This window comes from Amblyraja radiata, chromosome 13 (assembly GCF_010909765.2).
Source record: "Amblyraja radiata isolate CabotCenter1 chromosome 13, sAmbRad1.1.pri, whole genome shotgun sequence".
In the NCBI taxonomy this organism is placed as follows: Eukaryota; Metazoa; Chordata; class Chondrichthyes; order Rajiformes; family Rajidae; genus Amblyraja; species Amblyraja radiata.
This window is the reverse complement of record NC_045968.1, coordinates 34497014-34515812: the sequence shown is the minus strand read 5'-3', so window position 1 is coordinate 34515812 and position 18799 is coordinate 34497014. Positions and strand designations below refer to the sequence as shown.

The 18799-nt window shown below is 46.2% G+C and overlaps 1 long non-coding RNA gene across 2 annotated transcripts; it reads right to left on the bottom strand.

Annotated features, from left to right (window-relative positions):
- Positions 1–455: 455 nt before the first annotated feature.
- LOC116979842 lies at positions 456–16202 on the bottom strand. 2 transcript variants are annotated; one of them, XR_004413784.1, is made up of 2 exons: positions 16010–16202; positions 456–944 (listed from the first exon to the last, which is right to left on the bottom strand). It is a non-coding gene; the product is annotated as an uncharacterized LOC116979842 (long non-coding RNA). The 2 variants fall into 2 exon arrangements; XR_004413785.1 differs by having other exon boundaries at positions 456–931.
- Between the last annotated feature and the right edge of the window lie 2597 nt (positions 16203–18799).

Genomic DNA, 18799 nt, shown 5'->3' with positions numbered 1-18799 from the left:
AGGGAGAATATGCAAACTCTGTACAGACAGCACCCATAGTCAGGTTCGAACCTGGCTCTCTAGCACTTTAAGGCAGCAACTCTACTGCTGTACCACCATGCAGCCCTATATCTCCTCTCACTGTGTCTGCCCTTTGAAGCAATCTAGGTCACGACCAGGAGAGTCAAGTGTTAAATTGCCAGATGCACCAACACTGAAACAATGAAATTCTTACTCACTAGGAGATGTGGAGTCTCAAACTTGATCAGCTAGCTAAGTGGGCTGAGGAATGACAAATGGAGTTTGTAGAATGTAGAAATGTGCAGGGTGTTGCAATTTTGGGATCAAACCAGGGCAGATGTCAAGATGAACGAGTCACCTCTGCTTGCTCGTGATCCATATCCCTCCTTTCCCTGCATGCAGAGACACTACAAATTAATTAAGATCTTTGCATGTTTTTTGTTTTGTATTTAATTTTATTCTTCTTTTTTTTATATATAAATTTTTATTAGAGGCATATGCATATCATAGTCCAAACCACTACAAACGTTGTTAAACGATTACATATTAAGCATCCAGTATAACTACAATAATCAATAATGGAATGGTAATTACAGTCAGTAATACTAGGTAACCAGACCCTCACAAGTGCAAAAATCAAAATCCCAAATGCAACCTCTACAAGGTCCATAATATTTTGGTGCTGAGGTTGGGTTGAGGTTGGTGTTGTGCAGGATGTTTGCTGCGAAGTAGCTGTTCCTGAAACTGGAGGTCACGGTTTTCAGGCTCCTGTACTTTCTTCCTGATGGTAGCAGCGAGATGATAGCATGGCCAGGGTGGTGTAGGACTTTGATGATGCCGGCTGCCTTCATGAGGCAGCACCTCCTGTAGATTCTGCCTCTGCAGCAGGCAGCAGCAGCCCTGCTGAACATCCAAACGAGAGGCAATGAACCTGTGGACATGAACTGCAAGAGCTAGAATGAAAATGGCAGGTAAACAGATTTTACATGTTAAACAATATTGGTTTCCTCCCATATTACCAAAAATAACGATCCAATTAGTTTGTAACTATTCAAACAGAACGTTTTGCGGGGGCTTTTGTGCGCGTTTAGAGGTTTCCTAAATTATACATTAATTCTGGTTATTCTTTTTGAAGTAAAGTGCATTTAATTTACCAGGTTCTGATTGATCGCCGCGTGTTCTCATTAAGCACTCTGTCAGAACTTGCAGCCCGCTGTTAGGAAGAGTGATATTGATTTACTGGCATCAACGAGTCTGCACTCAGTCCATCAATATTTCCCTCCTCCCCCCTCCCCCCTCCCTGTACACGAGTGGAAGAAATAAGACCAAAGAGTGGCCATTCAGCCCTTCTAGCCTGACCTACCCCACATTCAGGGATTTACTACCCCATTCGTTCGCCATCCTTGGTGGCCAATAGTCTTGGCACTCTCCTTGGTCAGTCTCCAGCCTCCATCAGGTTCAGGGTGGCTGAAGGGGCAGATGTGGGACTCAGAGATCCTGCCACCGATGGGCCAGGAGAAGGTTGATAGGGTGGTGGGACGAGGGGTCGGGAAAGTCGTCAGCTCGTCGGCTCATCACACGCGGTTTCCATGTACTTTGGGCAAAGTGACTCCGAGTTCCCAGTGTGATCCAGAATGTTCCTCCTCCACTTGGAGTGGTTATCAGCCAAGGACGCTCAGGAGTTGCACTTCTCCAGGGCGGTTGTGAGAACATCCTCAGATCATTTCTAAGCATGTCTAAGGATCCAGAGCAGTTGGGAAGATGGGCCAAGGAATGGCAAATGGAGTTTAACTCTGAGTAGTGGCGATTCAGTGGCGCAGCGGTAGAGTTGCAGCCTCACAGAGACCCGGGTTCGATCCTGACCTCAGGTGCTGTATGTGTGGAGTTCGTATGTTCTCCCTGTGACTGTGCGGGTTTCCTCCGGGTGCTCCAGTTTCCTCGCACATTCTAAGGACGTGCAGATTTGTAGGTTAACTGGCCTCTGTAAATTGTTCCTAGTGTGTAGGATAGAACTAATGTATGGGTGATCACTGGTAGGTGTTGACTCAGTGGGCCGATAGGCCTGTTTCCACGATGTATCGCTAAACTAAAGTGGGAGGTGTTGCACTTTGGTCTGTTGAACCAGGACTGGACTTACACGGTAAGTGGTGGAGCCCTGGACAGTTTTGGGGAACAGAGAGATCTGGGAGTAGTGGTGAGTCAGGTAGACAGGATGGTAAAAAAGGTTTTTATTCATTATATTGTCCACCCGTCCGTTAGCTTTCATGGTGAAGGGCTGTGAGTACAAAGGTTGGGACATGGTGATGCAGCTATGCAAGTAGTTGGTGAGACTACACTTCGAGTCCTGTGTTCACTTTGGGCCGGCTAACTACAGGAAGGAGGTAATTAAGTTAGGGTGCAGATGAGATTCACCAGGGTGTTAACTGGGCTTGCAGGCTTGTGTTTTCAGGAGAGGTTGGATAGGCTAAGACTTTTTTCTTTGGAGTGTAGGAGGCTGTACCTTTAGAAAGGAGATGAGGAGGAATTTCTTCAGTCAGAGGGTGGTGAATCCGTGGAATTCATTGCCATGGACGGAGGGCTGTGGAGGCCAAGTCATTGGGTATTTTTATTATGCAGTTTGACAGATTCTTGATTAGTGAGGGGGTCAGGGGTTATGGGGAGAAGGCAGATGAGGTTGAGAGGGAAAGATAGATCAGCCAGGATTGAATGGCAGTGCAGACTTTATGGGCTGAATGACCTAATTCTGCTCCAATAACATCTAAACATGAACATGAGGCTGAGGGGTGACCTTATTGTGTTCAAGATTATGAGAGGCATAATAAAGAGAACACTCACAGGGTAGAGGATTCTAAAAGTAGTGGGCACAGGTTTAAGGTGAGAGGGGAGAGATTAAAGAGGGGCAACTCTTTCACTCAGAGGGTAATCTGTATCTAGAACGTGCTGCCAGAGGAAGCCATAGAAGCGGATACAATTCCGACTTTTAAAAGACATTTAAATTGATATTCAGATAGGAAGGGTTTAGAGGGATGTGGAGCAAACACAGGTAAGTGAGACTAGCCCAATTTGCCATCGAGGTCAGTTGGACAAGGTGGGCCGAGGGTCCTGTTTCTGTGCTGTACTATGACTATGGGTGCGAGTGATTGTGAGGGCTTTCATCAGCACTGTTGTTTCCGTCCAAACTTGACACTCTTGCATTGTCCTGTTTCCTCTTCCCTTCCATTTTTAGAACCGAAAGAATTATTTCTTTGACACCTAGTTCCATAATACATCTACTTATCATTTTACAGGATCATGGGTAAATCCTTCCTGAGGCCAAAATAAACAAAGCTTCCTGATATGACGGATGAGCCATCTCTTTGTTTGTAGCTGGTTTGCCAAGATTGTTCCTTGCTGTTTCGTTTAGTTTAGAGATAAGGCATGGAGACAGGCTCCTCGGCCCACCGAGTCCACCCCGACCTGCGATCACCCGTTCACACTAGTTCTCCGTTATCTCGCTTTCTCATCCACTCCCTACACACTGGGCTCAAGTTACAGAGGGTCAATTAACCTACCAACCTGCACATCTTTGGGATGTGGGAGGAAACCGAAGCACCCGGAGGAAACCCACGTGGTCACAGGGAGAACGTGCAAACTCCACACAGACAGTGCCTGAGGTCAGGATTGAACCTGGATCTCGTCAAGTCAAGTCAAGTGAGTTTATTGTCATGTGTCCCTGTATAGGACAATGAAATTCTTGCTTTGCTTAAGCACACAGAAAATAGTAGGCATTTACTACAAAACAGATAAATGTGTCCATATACCATGATATAAATATATACACACATGAATAAATAAACTGATAAAGTGCAAATAGCAGAAAGTGGTTAGTAATAATCTGAGTTTTGTCCGAGCCAGGTTTAATAGCCTGATGGCTGTGGGGAAGTAGCTATTCCTAAACCTGGTTGTTGCAGTCTTCAGGCTCCTGTACCTTCTACCTGAAGGTAGCAGGGAAATGAGTGTGTGGCCACGATGGTGTGGGTCTTTGATGATGATACTGCCAGCCTTTTTGAGGCAGCGACTGCGATAAATCCCCTCGATGGAAGGAAGGTCAGAGCCGATGATGGACTGGGCAGTGTTTACTCTGATGCTATGAGGCAGCGGCTCCATTCTGTAGGTTAATTGGCTTCTGTAAACTGTCCTTAGGGTGTAGGGAGTGGATGAGAAAGTGGGATTACGTAGAACTCAAGTCAATGGGTGATCGATGGTCGGCACACACTCAGTGGGCCAAAGTGCCTGTTTCCATGCTGAATTTCTAAACTAACTAATTAAACAAAGGGTTAATATATTTTGATGATGCTATTTTAAGAAATAAGCTTGAGCTGGACACTGAGGGAATCCACGGTTCTTTGGCTTGGCAGATGAGGCTCTGGCTTGGCATCCTGTCGGACAGAAGCTGCCCTGGGGGTGACTCCAACACAGGGTCCATGTGGGCAGAGGCAAAACCGAGTGGGGAATTGTCGCAGGGTTTGGTGTGCGTCACAGATCAAAGCGAAGGAAAAGAGCCACATAATAATTAAAAACTGCAGATGATGGTGTCATGGAAACAATAAAGCATGGAAACAGGCCATTCGGCCCAACTCATCCATGCCAATCAATATGCCTTCCTGGGCTAGTCCCAATTGCCAGAAATTGACCCATATCCCTCTAAATTTTTCCAATCCATGTACCTGTCTCAAAGTCTTTTAAATGTTGTTATTGTACCTGTCTCAACTACTTCCATGTACACTTCAGAAGTTGCCATTACATTTTGAAATCTACGTCTACCCTATTTCAAGTGCCTCGCAGCACCGAGACGCAGGTTCGATCCTGACCTCTGGTGCTGCCTACTGTGCAGAGTTTGCATGTTCTCTCTGTGACTACATGGATCCTGACCTCCGGGTGCTCCAGTTTCTTCCCACATCACAAAGACTTGCAGGTTTGCAGGTCGTAGTAACAAAGAACTGCAGATGTAATTTTACGAAAAAGATACAAAGTGCTGGAGTAACTCAGTGGGTCAGGCAACATCCCCGTAGAACATGGATAGATGAAATTTCAGGTTTTCGGGACCCTTCGTCAGACTGATTGTGGGGTGAGAGGGGAGAAAGCTGGAAGACAGGAGAGGCAGGACAAAGCATGGCAGGCAATAGTTGAACAGGTATGTAGTTAATTGTACATTTCCCCTCGTGTGTAGGGAGTGGATGGGAAAGTGGGATAACATAGAACTAGTGTGAAGGGGTGATTAATACTTGCATTTAGTTCAGTTTATTATTGTCACATATAACGAGGTACAATGAAAAGCTCCTTTGCTGTGTGCTATGTGAGGTTATCCATTTTGGTGGCAAAAACAGGAAAGCAGACTATTATCTAAATGGTGGCCGACTAGGAAAAGGGGAGATGCAGCGAGACCTGGGTGTCATGGTACACCAGTCATTGAAAGTGGGCATGCAGGTGCAGCAGGCAGTGAAGAAAGCGAATGGTATGTTAGCTTTCATAGCAAAAGGATTTGAGTATAGGAGCAGGGAGGTTCTACTGCAGTTGTACAGGGTCTTGGTGAGACCACACCTGGAGTATTGCGTACAGTTTTGGTCTCCAAATCTGAGGAAGGACATTATTGCCATAGAGGGAGTGCAAAGAAGGTTCACCAGACTGATTCCTGGGATGTCAGGACTGTCTTATGAAGAAAGACTGGATAGACTTGGTTTATACTCTCTAGAATTTAGGAGATTGAGAGGGGATCTTATAGAAACTTACAAAATTCTTAAGGGGTTGGACAGGCTAGATGCAGGAAGATTGCTCCCGATGTTGGGGAAGTCCAGGACAAGGGGTCACAGCTTAAGGATAAGGGGGAAATCCTTTAAAACCGAGATGAGAAGAACTTTTTTCACACAGAGAGTGGTGAATCTCTGGAACTCCCTGCCACAGAGGGTAGTCGAGGCCAGTTCATTGGCTATATTTAAGAGGGAGTTAGATGTGGCCCTTGTGGCTAAGGGGATCAGAGGGTATGGAGAGAAGGCAGGTACGGGATACTGAGTTGGATGATCAGCCATGATCATATTGAATGGCGGTGCAGGCTCGAAGGGCCGAATGGCCTACTCCTGCACCTAATTTCTATGTTTCTATGTTTCTATCCAGTCAGCAAAAAGACTACATGATTACAATCCAGCTGTCCACAGTGCACAGACACAGGATAAAGGGTATAACATTTAATAAAGTCCAGTAAAGTGTGAGTAAAGCCAATCCGAGGGTCTCCAATGAGGTAGATGGGAGGTCAGGACCGCTCTCTAGTTGGTGATAGGATGGCTCAGTTGCCTGATAACAGCTGGGAAGAAACTGTCCCTGAATGTGAAGGTATGCGTGTTCAAAATGTAGTCGGTGTCTTGTTATCCTTCGGGGCACATGTAATGAGAATCATGTCTTGTGTGCATGCCACAAACCTCAAACTCCCACACATTATCAATTCAAATAGCATCAGATTATTGCGCACTCTCTCACTGGTTATCTTGCCAAACATTCAATTTTAGTGTTTTACTGCAGCATCAAAATAAAAGGTTAAAATGCTGCCCCTTTACAAAGATTTAGATTGTTTAGAATCTCGGCAACATTCCCACTGAGTCATTTAGTGACTCATCTTTGTTCACTCCGTGATGAAGAATCTTCGACTAGGAAAATAAAATCAATGTTAAAGCTGCTCTGCCATCCACCTTCAGCTTTGAGGTGGAAGTAAGGACTTGGCCCAACTGTAACACAGTCCATTTGGCCCATCAGGTTGATGCCAGCTGCCAGCAGAGCTATCCCTCAGTCCCATTCCCTTGCCATATTTCCTTGTAGCCCTGCAAATTACTCCCTCATGTACCATCAATTACCCACCCAACCCCTGCTTCTCCCACCACCCCCCTTTAATAAACAATAATTCAATAAATCAATAACTACAATACTAGTGTAAAAAACCCAAATGCCTCCTGCAGCCAAAGACAGTCCAGTCTGAAGACCTGAAATGCCACCTATCCTGCTTCTCCTGAGATGCTGCCTGACCCACAGAGTTACTCCAGTACTTTGTGTCTATCTACAGTCCATAGAAGTGCATAATCGAAGTTTCCTCCGGGTGCTCCAGTTTCCTCCCACATCCCAAAGACGTGCGGGTTTATTCGCTGTTATGTTTACTCCTTAACCTGGGAAAGGGGCTCTGTGCCTCTACCTTGTCCCTCCACTCCCTGCATCTCCATGTAGCTACCTAAAAGTTTCTTAAACGCCACTGTCGTATCTGTCTCCACCACCACCCCTGGCAGCAGGTTTCATGCACCCACCACCCTCTGTGTATAGACATAGAAACATAGAAAATAGGTGCAGGAGTAGGCCATTCGGCCCTTCGAGCCTGCGCCGCCATTCAATATGATCATGGCTGATCATCCAACTCAGTATCCTGTACCTGCCTTCTCTCCATACCCCCTGATCCCTTTAGCCACAAGGGCCACATCTAACTCCCTCTTAAATATAGCCAATGAACTGGCCTCAGCTACCTTCTGTGGCAGAGAATTCCAGAGATTCACCACTCTCTGTGTGAGAAATGTTTTTCTCATCTCGGTCCTAAAAGATTTCCCCCTTATCCTTAAACTGTGACCCCTTGTTCTGGACTTCCCCAACATCGGGAACAATCTTCCTGCATCTAGCCTGTCCAACCCCTTAAGAATTTTGTAAGTTTCTATAAGATCCCCCCCAATCTTCTAAATTCTAGCGAGTACAAGCCGAGTCTATCCAGTCTTTCTTCTAATGAAAGTCCTGACATCCCAGGAATCAGTATAAAAACTTGCCCTGCACATCTCCTTTAAACTTTTCTTCCTCACCTTGAAGTTACTCCCTGGGAAAAAGAACGTGCATTCGTCCTCTCTATTCCCCTCATGATTTTATACATTTCACTCCACGGGTTCAGCCAAACCCACTGAGTTCCTCCTGGGGACGTAGATTAAAGGTGAGAGTGTAAAAGTTTAAAGGAGATGTACAGATGTTTTTCACATAGAGGGTGACTGGAAGGCGCTGCCAGGGGGTGATGGTGGAGGAAGGTACCCCTCGCACATTGCTGGTTTTATGATTTACACCGCTTTAGGAAGCTTGATTGGTGAGATAATCCAGGAGGCCGAGCGCGTGGACCAAACGCAGCCGACAGCATTGGAGCAGCAGAGGAGGACACCAGGGCTACGCTGAGCCAGACCGACCCTGCAACATCGCCAGGACAACGGCCCTTTGTGGTCACACCAATACCCTTGCACTTACAACAACCCACTTGAGAATGGCGCCAAAAACTAGCGATTCTGTGTACTGTCTCACTGTACCACTGCTATACACTTGTTTATGAGATATCTGAGTGCTTATGTACAGTGATACGTACTGAAGTGCATACAAAGATGAATTTCATTGTACCTCGGTATATGAGACAATAAAGTACCATTGAACCATTGAGATGTGATCTGGTGAACATTGAATTAAAGTACACAGCTGCATAGACACAGAGTTCAGGTTCCATGTGTTTGAATTTCACTTCCTTGCTTTGCGTTATTTCCTGCCTGGTGCGTGACTCAGTGACATCAAACTCTTTTCCCAGGAGTGTGTAAAAAAATAGTCTGGATCTGTCAACAGAGCAGCCACCTGCAAGCTACAGCAACCTCATGTTAAAGCCCGTGGAGTGACGGAACTGGCGGAGAGCGTGAAGCTAGCGTGGAAATGGACGAGAATTCCCATGGCCATGTTGTATCACGAGGTGAAATCTCAATTCATACTTCAGAGATACAGGGCGGAAGCATTTCCTGCACACAAACAATTTAACAATTTTTACTAATTTTACAATTTTACAATGAACCTACAAACCCACACGTCTTTGGAGTGTGGGAGGAAACCAGAGCACCCAGAGGAAACCCACACGGTCACAGGGAGAATGTACAAACGTCTCACAGACAGCACCTGTAGTCAGGATCGAACCCGGGTCTCTGGTGCTGCAAGTTAGCAGCTCTACCGTTGCACCACTGTACTATCCTTAGTGGTGCAAGGGTGTGCCTGTACCACTTTGATAACCAGACCCATACTTAAGGGTCTCTGATACCTAAAACGTCTCCAGAGATGCGGCCTCGCCGTTATTCCAGCACTTAGTGTCTTTCCTTGGTAAACCAGCATCTGCAGTTCCTAGTTTCTAGTCCCCAACATAGAACATGAATCATAGAAGAGTACAGCACAGTAACAGGCCCGTCAGCCCACAATGTCAGTGCTAATCTCCTCTGCCTGCACGTGATCCATTCCCTGCATATCCGTGCCTATCTGAGAGTCTCTTAAACACTACTATCGTATCTCCACCACCATCACCCCTGGCAGCACATTCCAGTCACCCACCACCCTCTGTATAAAGATATTTGCCACACACGTCTCCTTTAAACTTTGCCCATCTCTCCTTCATGCTGTGCCCTCTAGTCATTGTCATTTCCACCCTGGGAAAAATGTTTCTGACTGTCTACCCTGTCTATGCCTCTCATAGTTTTATGTATATGGAGAATGTGTTCACCGCAGGCTATGCTTGACACTGCCCATGCCTGCCCTCAGCTGCCCAGTTTCTTTAGCCTGGCTGTTCGGCACAAGGTTATGAATGAAGACAAAGAACCTCATCATAACCCCAGTGACTAGGGCATACCCCTGGGGGCAGGGAGGCAGGCAGCTCTGAGCCCAGATCACCCCCTGTTCCAGTCAACCTTTCTACTGTAACCTTTGACATTGCCCCCAACACATCAATTACTCCAGCAGTTTGTGTCTTTTTTTAAATGTCAGCGGCTGCAGTTGCATGCTTCTACAATTTAGTTTAGTTTAGTTTAAAGATACGGCATGGAAACAGACCCTTTGGTCCACTGAAAACCCACGCCGTCATCGGAGAATGTACAAACTCCGTACAGACAAGCACCTGTAGTCAGGATCGAACCCGGGTCCTTGGCACTGTAAGGTTGCAGCTCTACTGCTGTGCCATCGTGCCGCACTCAATTGTCAATAGTTCGGATTCAAATTGGTTCAGTGTTAAATAAACTCCACATTTCATTCAGAAATCAAGAATGTTTAATTGTCATATGCACCAATGACAAAGATTCTTACTTGCGGCAGCTTAACGCACAGGTAATAGAGACAAAAGGTCAAGAGTGTTTTATTATATGAGCTGAAACGGAACAATTAAATTCTTATTTGCAGCAGCACGACAGGTTTGTAAACACAGTACTCAATGGATAATATAATAAACAAAAAATAAAAGAGAAGTTCAATAGGTGAAAATATATATAGTGCAAAAACAAAACAAAGCCCAAAGTCCCCAGTGCAAGCCGGGCAGTTCACAGTTCGGAGTTTAGTTGGAGTTCATGGTGTTCAATAGGCTGATATTGTTGGGAGGTTGTTCCTGAACCTGGACATTACAGTTTTCAGACTGCTATAAAAATCCGTACTGCAACCAAAGACAGTCCGTAGTTGCTGAGGTTAGTGTTGTGCAGTGATCAAGTGCCAGATGGTTGCTGGGAAGAAGCTGGATGTCACAGCTTTCAGGTTCCTGCAGCTTTTTCCTGAAGGTTGCAGCGAGATGAGAGCGTGGCCAGGGTGGTGTGAGTCTTTGGTGATTTTGGCTGTCTTTTTGAGGCAGTGCCTCTTGTAGATCCCTTCTATGGTGGGGAGCTCAGTATCTATGATAGACCGGGCAGTGTCCACCATTCTCTGTAGTCTCTTTCATTCCAGTCAGCAGAAAGACTATACATGATTACAAACAAGCTGTCCACAGATACGGGATAAAGGGAGTAATGTTTAGTGCAAGATAAAGTCCAGTAAAGTCTGCGTAAAGGTAGTCCGAGGTTCTCCAATGAGGTAGATGGGAGGTCAGGACCATTCTCTAGTTAGTGATGGGATGGTTCAGTTGCCTGATAACAGAACCTTCCATCAACCAAAGAACTTCATGCGTTGTTTGTTTCGGGCTCAAGAAGGAGGCTGCTTTCTCTAAATAATAGATTAATAAATAATTAAGTAATAAATAATTAAGTAATCAATAATGAATAAATTATATCACAACATATCTTGTTGCCTCTCAGAGCCGCTCTGTGAGAGGAACTATTTCTCTGCAGAAAGGCAACTGACTCCGATAGAAACTGCGGATGCTGGAATCTTGAGCAAGACATTCAGCGCGCCAGGCAGCATCTGCAGAGGGAATGGACAGACGATGTTTTGGGTCTGGACCCTTCTTCACACTGATGGAGGAGGGAGAAGAAAGCTGGAAAAGAGAGGTGGATCTGGGACAAAGGCTGGAGGTGAAGAAGAGATATGGACTATCCTCTGTGAAAGAGTTGCCCCTGAGTTCTCTTAGGCTCTCCCCTCTCCCCTCAAGCCTAAGTCTGAAGAAGGATCCGAAACTAAATGATCTTGAACCGAAACATTATCTATCCACGTTCTCGAGAGATTCTGCTGAGTTACGAACACATTCTAACACATGAGGCACTATTATTGTTTGTTTTTATGTGTATGTGTGTAAATATGCTCCTAAAGGTTACCCCCCTAGCATAGTTCAGTAAAAACACTGACGCAAGCACTGGACCAACTAATCTTTATTTTTAGAATGAACACAAATTCCCCTATATGATACCTAAACCACCGCGGGTTCGATCCTTGTCTCTGCCAGGCCAAACCCTTCAGCCTCGTGCAAGCAGACACTGCCCAATAGGTCACGCAGTCCCAAGTGCCATTCCAGAAGATCGACACCGATTCAAAAAACCTTTTATCGGTCCACAAACCTTGAGGGGCCGAACTACATATGTGTGGTCCCCAAACAATCCAATCATACATATCAATTACATCAATACATTATTGACAGTTCCCCACCCCAATTACAGAGAGTCCTAAACAATGTTTCTTACAGAAGCTTCTGGAAGGAAGCTAGTCAATTGAATAATGCAACACTTACCCTGGAACACAAAACAATTCTGCCAGGGCTTAACACTTTGGCCAATCAACAAACAACAGGGTAACTGTCTTACAGCATTATTTACATTATTTACAATCCCTTTGCAGTAATCCAATCATATCAATTCATTTAAGTTTATTTGCAGAGTTTTAAGACATATTATCAATTAGGGGGAAATGAGGAGAATACCTGGATCTTTCACCATCCTGCATATTAATCTGAGGCTCAGACTGGCCGGCGCCATCCACAGCCTGTAATTTTCCACTGACAAAGGTTAAGCAATTCTTGGGATGCAGGGATTCTTCATATTATAGTATCTTTAATTTGGTCAATATTAACATGTGTATATGTGTGTGCGTATATATATATATATATAATAATAATAATAATGGATGGGATTTATATAGCGCTTTTCTAATACTCAAGGCGCTTTACATCGCATTATTCATTCACTCCTCAGTCACACTCGGTGGTGGTAAGCTGCCCTGGGGCAGACTGACGGAAGCGTGGCTGCCAATCTGCGCCTACGGCCCCTCCGACCACCACCAATCACTCACACACATTCACACACAGGCAAAGGTGGGTGAAGTGTCTTGCCCAAGGATACAACGACAGTATGCACTCCAAGCGGGATTCGAACCGGCTACCTTCCGGTTGCCAGCCGAACACTTAGCCCATTGCGCACACACATGTACACACACACACACACACATATATATATACGCACACACACACACACACACACACACACACACACACACACACACACACATATATATATACACACACACACAATGAACATATTTTCTCATTTATTATATTGTTTATTGAGTACTGTGTTCACATATTCTGTTGTGCTGATGCAAGTTAGAATGTCATTGTTCTGGCTGGGAGTTATGACAATAAAACACTCTTGACTCTTGACAATGTATGCCCTTTTTTTAAGCGTGTGGCCTCATGTGTTTGAATCATCTACCCTGGGGGAAAAGGCTGTGTTATGGGTTATTATCTACAGGAGGTGCTACCTCAAAAAGAAAGCCAGCATCATCAAAGACTTACACCAGCCTGGCCATCCTCTTATCTCGCTGTTACCATCGGGAAGGGTGCAAGAACCTGACCTCCAGGTTCATGAACAGCTTCGACCGGGCAAATAGGCTCTTCTATGGACAGTGTATTTGGTTGCATTAAGGACTTGGGATTTTGAACTATTATGGTTAACTAGTATTATGATTATTATTTGATTGTGTTATTGATTATTATATTTACCCGTGTTATTGCATTTACAGGCCTGTTAAGCTGCAGCACGAATGAATTTCATTGTTCTGTTGTCGGTACATGACAATTAAACGCTCTAAGCTAATTAGCCCATGCTCGCCCTGTGGACTGGAGAGGAGGGTCTGACCGAGGACCATCGGACGAGGGCAGTGCGAGGCCCGCTGGAGGCCCTGTAACAGCCTGGCACCTGACCCAGGGGCCCAGCTTTCCCCGGCTATATCCCAAACGCAGGCCTGGCTCGTCCACCATGGGACCAAGACCTCGCCCGGAGAGGGAAGGCCAGCAAGCCGGGCCCCAGCTCTCCCTGTAGACCGGAGATCGGAGAGGAGATGGAGGGAGAAGGCGGCGGATGCTGGACAAAGGGCCGGTAAGAAGAACCGGGGGGGGGGGGGGGGGGGGGGGGGAGTCTTACCTTCCGTGCCCTCAAATCGGCTGCGGGAGGTGTGTCCCCCTCCGGGAACAAAGGAGAGGGATGATGGTTCACGGGACAACCGGCTCCAGGGACGGTAAAATAGTGCCTCTTGCATATGGACTCACAAGAAAGCAAAGTGCTGGAGTAACTCAGCTGGTCAGGCAGCATTTCTGGAAAACATGGATGAGATGTTTCGGGCCAGTACCTTCTGGTCCCACCTGCTGTTACTCCAGCATTTTGTGTCCTTTTTGATTCCACACGACTCGAATACAGTTGGAGCCTCGCTCACCAAGTGCGGCCGAAGGAGAAGACCTTCGGGGTGGAATGGGCGGAGGGTGGTGGCTGCCCGGCCGGCGGGTGGAGACCACGATCACTGGTCAGCATGGGCTCGGTGGGCCGAAGGGCATGTTTCTGCGCTGTATCTCTAAAGTCTAAAATCAGTGCAGTGCAGTTTTGCTGTTGCACCTTGTAGTTCAAGGCTGGGACGTTCGGGTGATGTGTGAGGCGCTACATAAAGGCAAGATTTGCTGGCAGCGCAGGGTGTGAGCTGAGTTTGGTGGCAGTCACTGGCCAGATGTTTATTCTCTCCTGTGTTTTCCTGGGGCAGATGTAATTATGTTGAAGAGCAGCCTCAATAACACAGCCAACACTCATTTCCTGCCTTTTGCTTATTAGCTTTGAAGCAAGCAATCTCCTCAATGCGATCACAGATTGATTTGTTTACCAGCTAGGTGCGTTCCTGCTGTACGTCCTCAGATTACAGATTAGTTGATCGTCATATACACCAGGGTGCAATGAAACGACTAGTTCGCATGAAGCTCACGGAGTAAACATTACACACGCAGAGACGATAAATACAACCATATAGACAACAATAAACGCAAATCCGCAGAATGATGCAAGGTAGCAGTGCCGAGACTAAAGATCATGCCGAACCCAGCCACCCTCCAAGTCCCTGACACAGTTGCCTGGCATAGACTAGATTGAAAATAAGACACAAGGTGCTGGAGTAACTCAGCGGGTCGGGCAGCATCTCTAGAGAACATGGAATAGGTGACGTTTCAGGTGAGGAACCTTCTTCAAATACCCCTCTTTTACAGCTTTCTCTCCTCCCCCCCCCCTCCCCCCACCTCCCCCCCACCACAATCAGACTGAAGAAGTGTCCTGACCCGAAACGTCACCTAACCATGTTCTCCAGATATGCTGCCTGGCCCGCTGAGTTACTCGAGTACTTTGTCTTTTTTTAATAATGAAAACAGATGATTTTATGTCAGAGTTTGATGGTGAATAAATTGCCTGTCATGCTTCCTTTCCACAGATGGCTACACAATGTGATGACATTTGCCGTTAAGCTCTTTGAGGCATTGTGAGGATGAGGCAGGGGTTATAGGAATGCAGGAACCCAAAACGTCACCTATCCATGTTCTCCAGAGATGCTGCTTGACCCGCTGAGTTTCTCCAGCACATTGTGTCCATCCCGTATTCCCTTGAACGTTCTTCCCCGAGATGCGGTGCTCATGCCCGGCCGGAGTCGGGAATCAGTGCACCTGCCGAGTTCCCAGCGGGAGAGACGGGAATGCCTGCAGCTTCACTTTTACTGCAAACACTCGCTGCACGTTAAGAAGCAAAGAGGGCAGACCGGATCTGGCCGTGGCAGAGGGTCCCGACAGACAAGTAGTCTAACACCAAGGCCCTGCCCAGCACAGCCCACACTTGAGCCAGGGGGAACAAATGTGAAGCACACATGCAAATGTACACGTGAATGCATGCACCAATACAAACAACACACACACACACACACACACACACACACACACACACACACACACGTTCATGAATAAGTGCATATAACAGACATATGCACAAATGCACACTCACTCATACAGACTCAAGCATGCAAACACACATGCATAGACAGAAACATACATCACACATGCGCGCACATACATACATGCACACATTGAAGCGCACACGCGCACATGCATGCACCCACACAGAGGTGCGCACACGCACATACATGCACAAACACAGATACACACGTGCACAGGCACACGCGCACACACAAACAAACATACACCCACACAAGCACACACAAAGGCACACACACACCCACACAGCTCCTGTGCCCCCCGTTGTCTGTGTGCCCAACACAGAGCAACCCTGGAAAGCATTCCTGATGTACTATGTGCCCCAGTGTGTGTGTGTGTGCGTGCACCATCTGTGAGCAGCCATTGCGGCTTTGTTTGAGATGAAAGCTGAACATCAGCACACAATGAAGCTCTGTGCCGTGGGACGGAGCTGATTATAGTGTTAGTGGCTGCACACAACAGAAGCTTGAAAACACTCACGTTATGAGAGAGGAGCAATTTCAGTAGCGATAGAGGTGGGGGCTGTGGGGCACGATCGTGAGTCTGTGGGTTCACCGGTGAAAGCCTGTACTTTCGTAGCCCGAGTGTAGGTGTGTAGCAAATCAATGTCCTTGACTTGCAGCATGGAAGGTGCTGGTCACTGCTACCTGGTGCGGAATCCGTCCCACGCACTCACTGCCTTGCCTCTGGGGAGCCGACTGATGTTTATGTGCTCGTCAGAGAGCTGCCTGCTCTAAGCAATAGTATAAATTCAAAGTGCTGGAGTACCTCGGCGGGTCAGGCAGCATCTCTGGAGAAAAGGAATAGTTGACATTTTGGGTCAGAACCCTTCTTCAGACTGATTGTAAACTACCTCTGGCTTCATTTCTCCCCTACCACTCACTGGAACCCTTCTTTAGACAAGGAACTGCAGATGCTGGTTTACAAAAAAAGACACAAAATGCAGGAATAACTCAGCGGGTCAGGCAGCTTCTATGGAGAACATGGATAGATGACGTTTTGCGTCATAATCTTTCTTCAGACTGATTCCTGTTCCTAATCCTAGCATAATTTGTCCCCCCCCCCCTATAATCCTTCTTCTGGTTTCACAATTTGCAACTCTTCAATCCATATCTCACACCGTTTGTCTTTTCATCTCAAGTCTACCAAAAAAAAACCCTCACATGTATCCACCTGTAACCCACCAGGCTTTGGCCTGCCCTTCCCACTCGTCGAGATTTCTCTCCCCCCCTCTCCCCCACCCCCTTTCACTCCCCATTACAATGAGTTTGAAGAAAGGTCCCAACCCGAAACGTCATCCATCCACGTTATGCAGAGATGCCGCCAGACACACTGAATTACTCCAGCACTTTGTGGCTTTTTTTTCTTGGCAAGTGATAGGTGGTTACAAGTGAGGGGTGAAGTCTGAAGAAGGGAGTGGGGCAGACGAAATGTGTAGGAAGTAACTGCAGATGCTGGTTTAAACCGAAGATAGATACAAAAAGCTGGAGTAACTCAGGCAGCATCTCCGTTCTCCGACGAGAGTTTTGCAACATCCTCTCTTGCTGTAATATCTCTTATTTCCCCTTTTCTCTAAATACCCTGAAGAAGGGTCTCGGTCCGAAACATCACCCTTCCTTCTCTCCAGAGAAATGTTGTCTGTCCCGCTGAGTTACTCCAGCTTTTTGTGCCTATCTTTGGTTTAAACCAGCATCTGCAGTTCCTTCCTACACGGATATAGATAGGTGATAGGTGGGATTGGGGTGGGGGGGGGGGGGGGGGGGGGGGAGGGGGAGAGAGAAAGGTAGAACAGAGGGGGGGCAGGACAAAATGTTGAAACAAGGACTGCAGATGCTGGTTGATACAAAAGATAGACACAAAGGTCTGACGAAGAGTTTCAACCGGATATTTTTGCACCAGAGATGCTGCCTGACCCGCTGAGTTACTCCAGCATATCTCAGGGGCAGGGCAAAGTCTGGCACAGAGAGATTAAGCAGTGTGGGAGGATCTCACAGAACTCCTGTCGGAGAAAGAAGAACCTCTTCAAACCGATTAATTCTGCTTTCTTTGAGAATGTAAAAGGAAACCTTTCAAGTGGTTGTCTGAAGCCGTCTGTTTGATGAACTAGTGGGCATGTAGGTGGGAACAGCAGTGATACTGCACTCTGTGAAACTGGCATGAAGCGCAGCTGAATTGTCTACTGCTTCCTGCAACCCAGTGATCTGCTTTCCTTGTAATCGGATGGCACGACCGATAACTCCCCCACCGTGACTAAGTCGGAGGCCGTCTTGCTGCTTTGAAGAGGAAGAACAGGTGATGAAAAATAATCTACAGTCGTTAGGAAGTTACTCTGCTGCTTGTAAATCAGCTCAGCAACTGGGGGACATGTTAAGGAGGAACATGTGGATGATACAGTTAAGGGCTGCAGGCAGAAAAGTCTGTGGCAAGGGATCGGAGGGCAAATAAAAAGACTAAAGTCACGTAATGGTTGGGCAGCACAGTGGCACCGCGGGTAAAGCTATTGACTCACAATAACAGAGACCCAGGGGTCGATCCTGACCTTGGGTGCTCGCTGTGGGTAGAGTTTGCACATTGTCCCTGTTGCTCCGGTCTCCCCCACACTCTAAAGACGTGCGGATTTGTAGGTTAATTGGCCTCTGTAATTTGCCCCTAATGTAGCAATGTTGCAAAATTTCAAGTCTGCAATTTATCCCATCAGATAAAGCATAAAAAGAAGTTTAATTTGACACCTAATTCACTTTCATATCTTCAGTATTAAAAAAGTTATGTCCATTTTCATACTCGGAAATTAGCATCTTGTTCCCTATTGCTTTTCCATTGACTTAACACAAAAGCTGTGATCGAGGACAGTCAAAAGCCCATAACTTTCTTAAAAATTAAGAGAACTGAAATACATTTTCAGTTATTATAGATTGAAGCATTCTGAAACAAATATGAAACAATCTTACTTGGATGACCTGAAATTAAAGCATATAATTAGTTAGTTACCTAATTGTAGCTAATTACAAAATTCAATTACTAGATCTAAACATCTATCCATTTCTTAAGATTAACATTTTTAAATAGCCTAAGTGTCCAAATAACATTCACACAAGAATTCACAATATAACATGATTTTTAAATCTCATTGTCATGTATTTATAGGCCAAATGGAAGGAATTTAGTGTTTAATTCCCATAAATTAATGGCCATTTAAATCATCTTGCGAGTGGGATTTTGTGGAAGCGATCGATTGGAACGTTGCGGTTTGCGGTGAATTTAAACCCCATA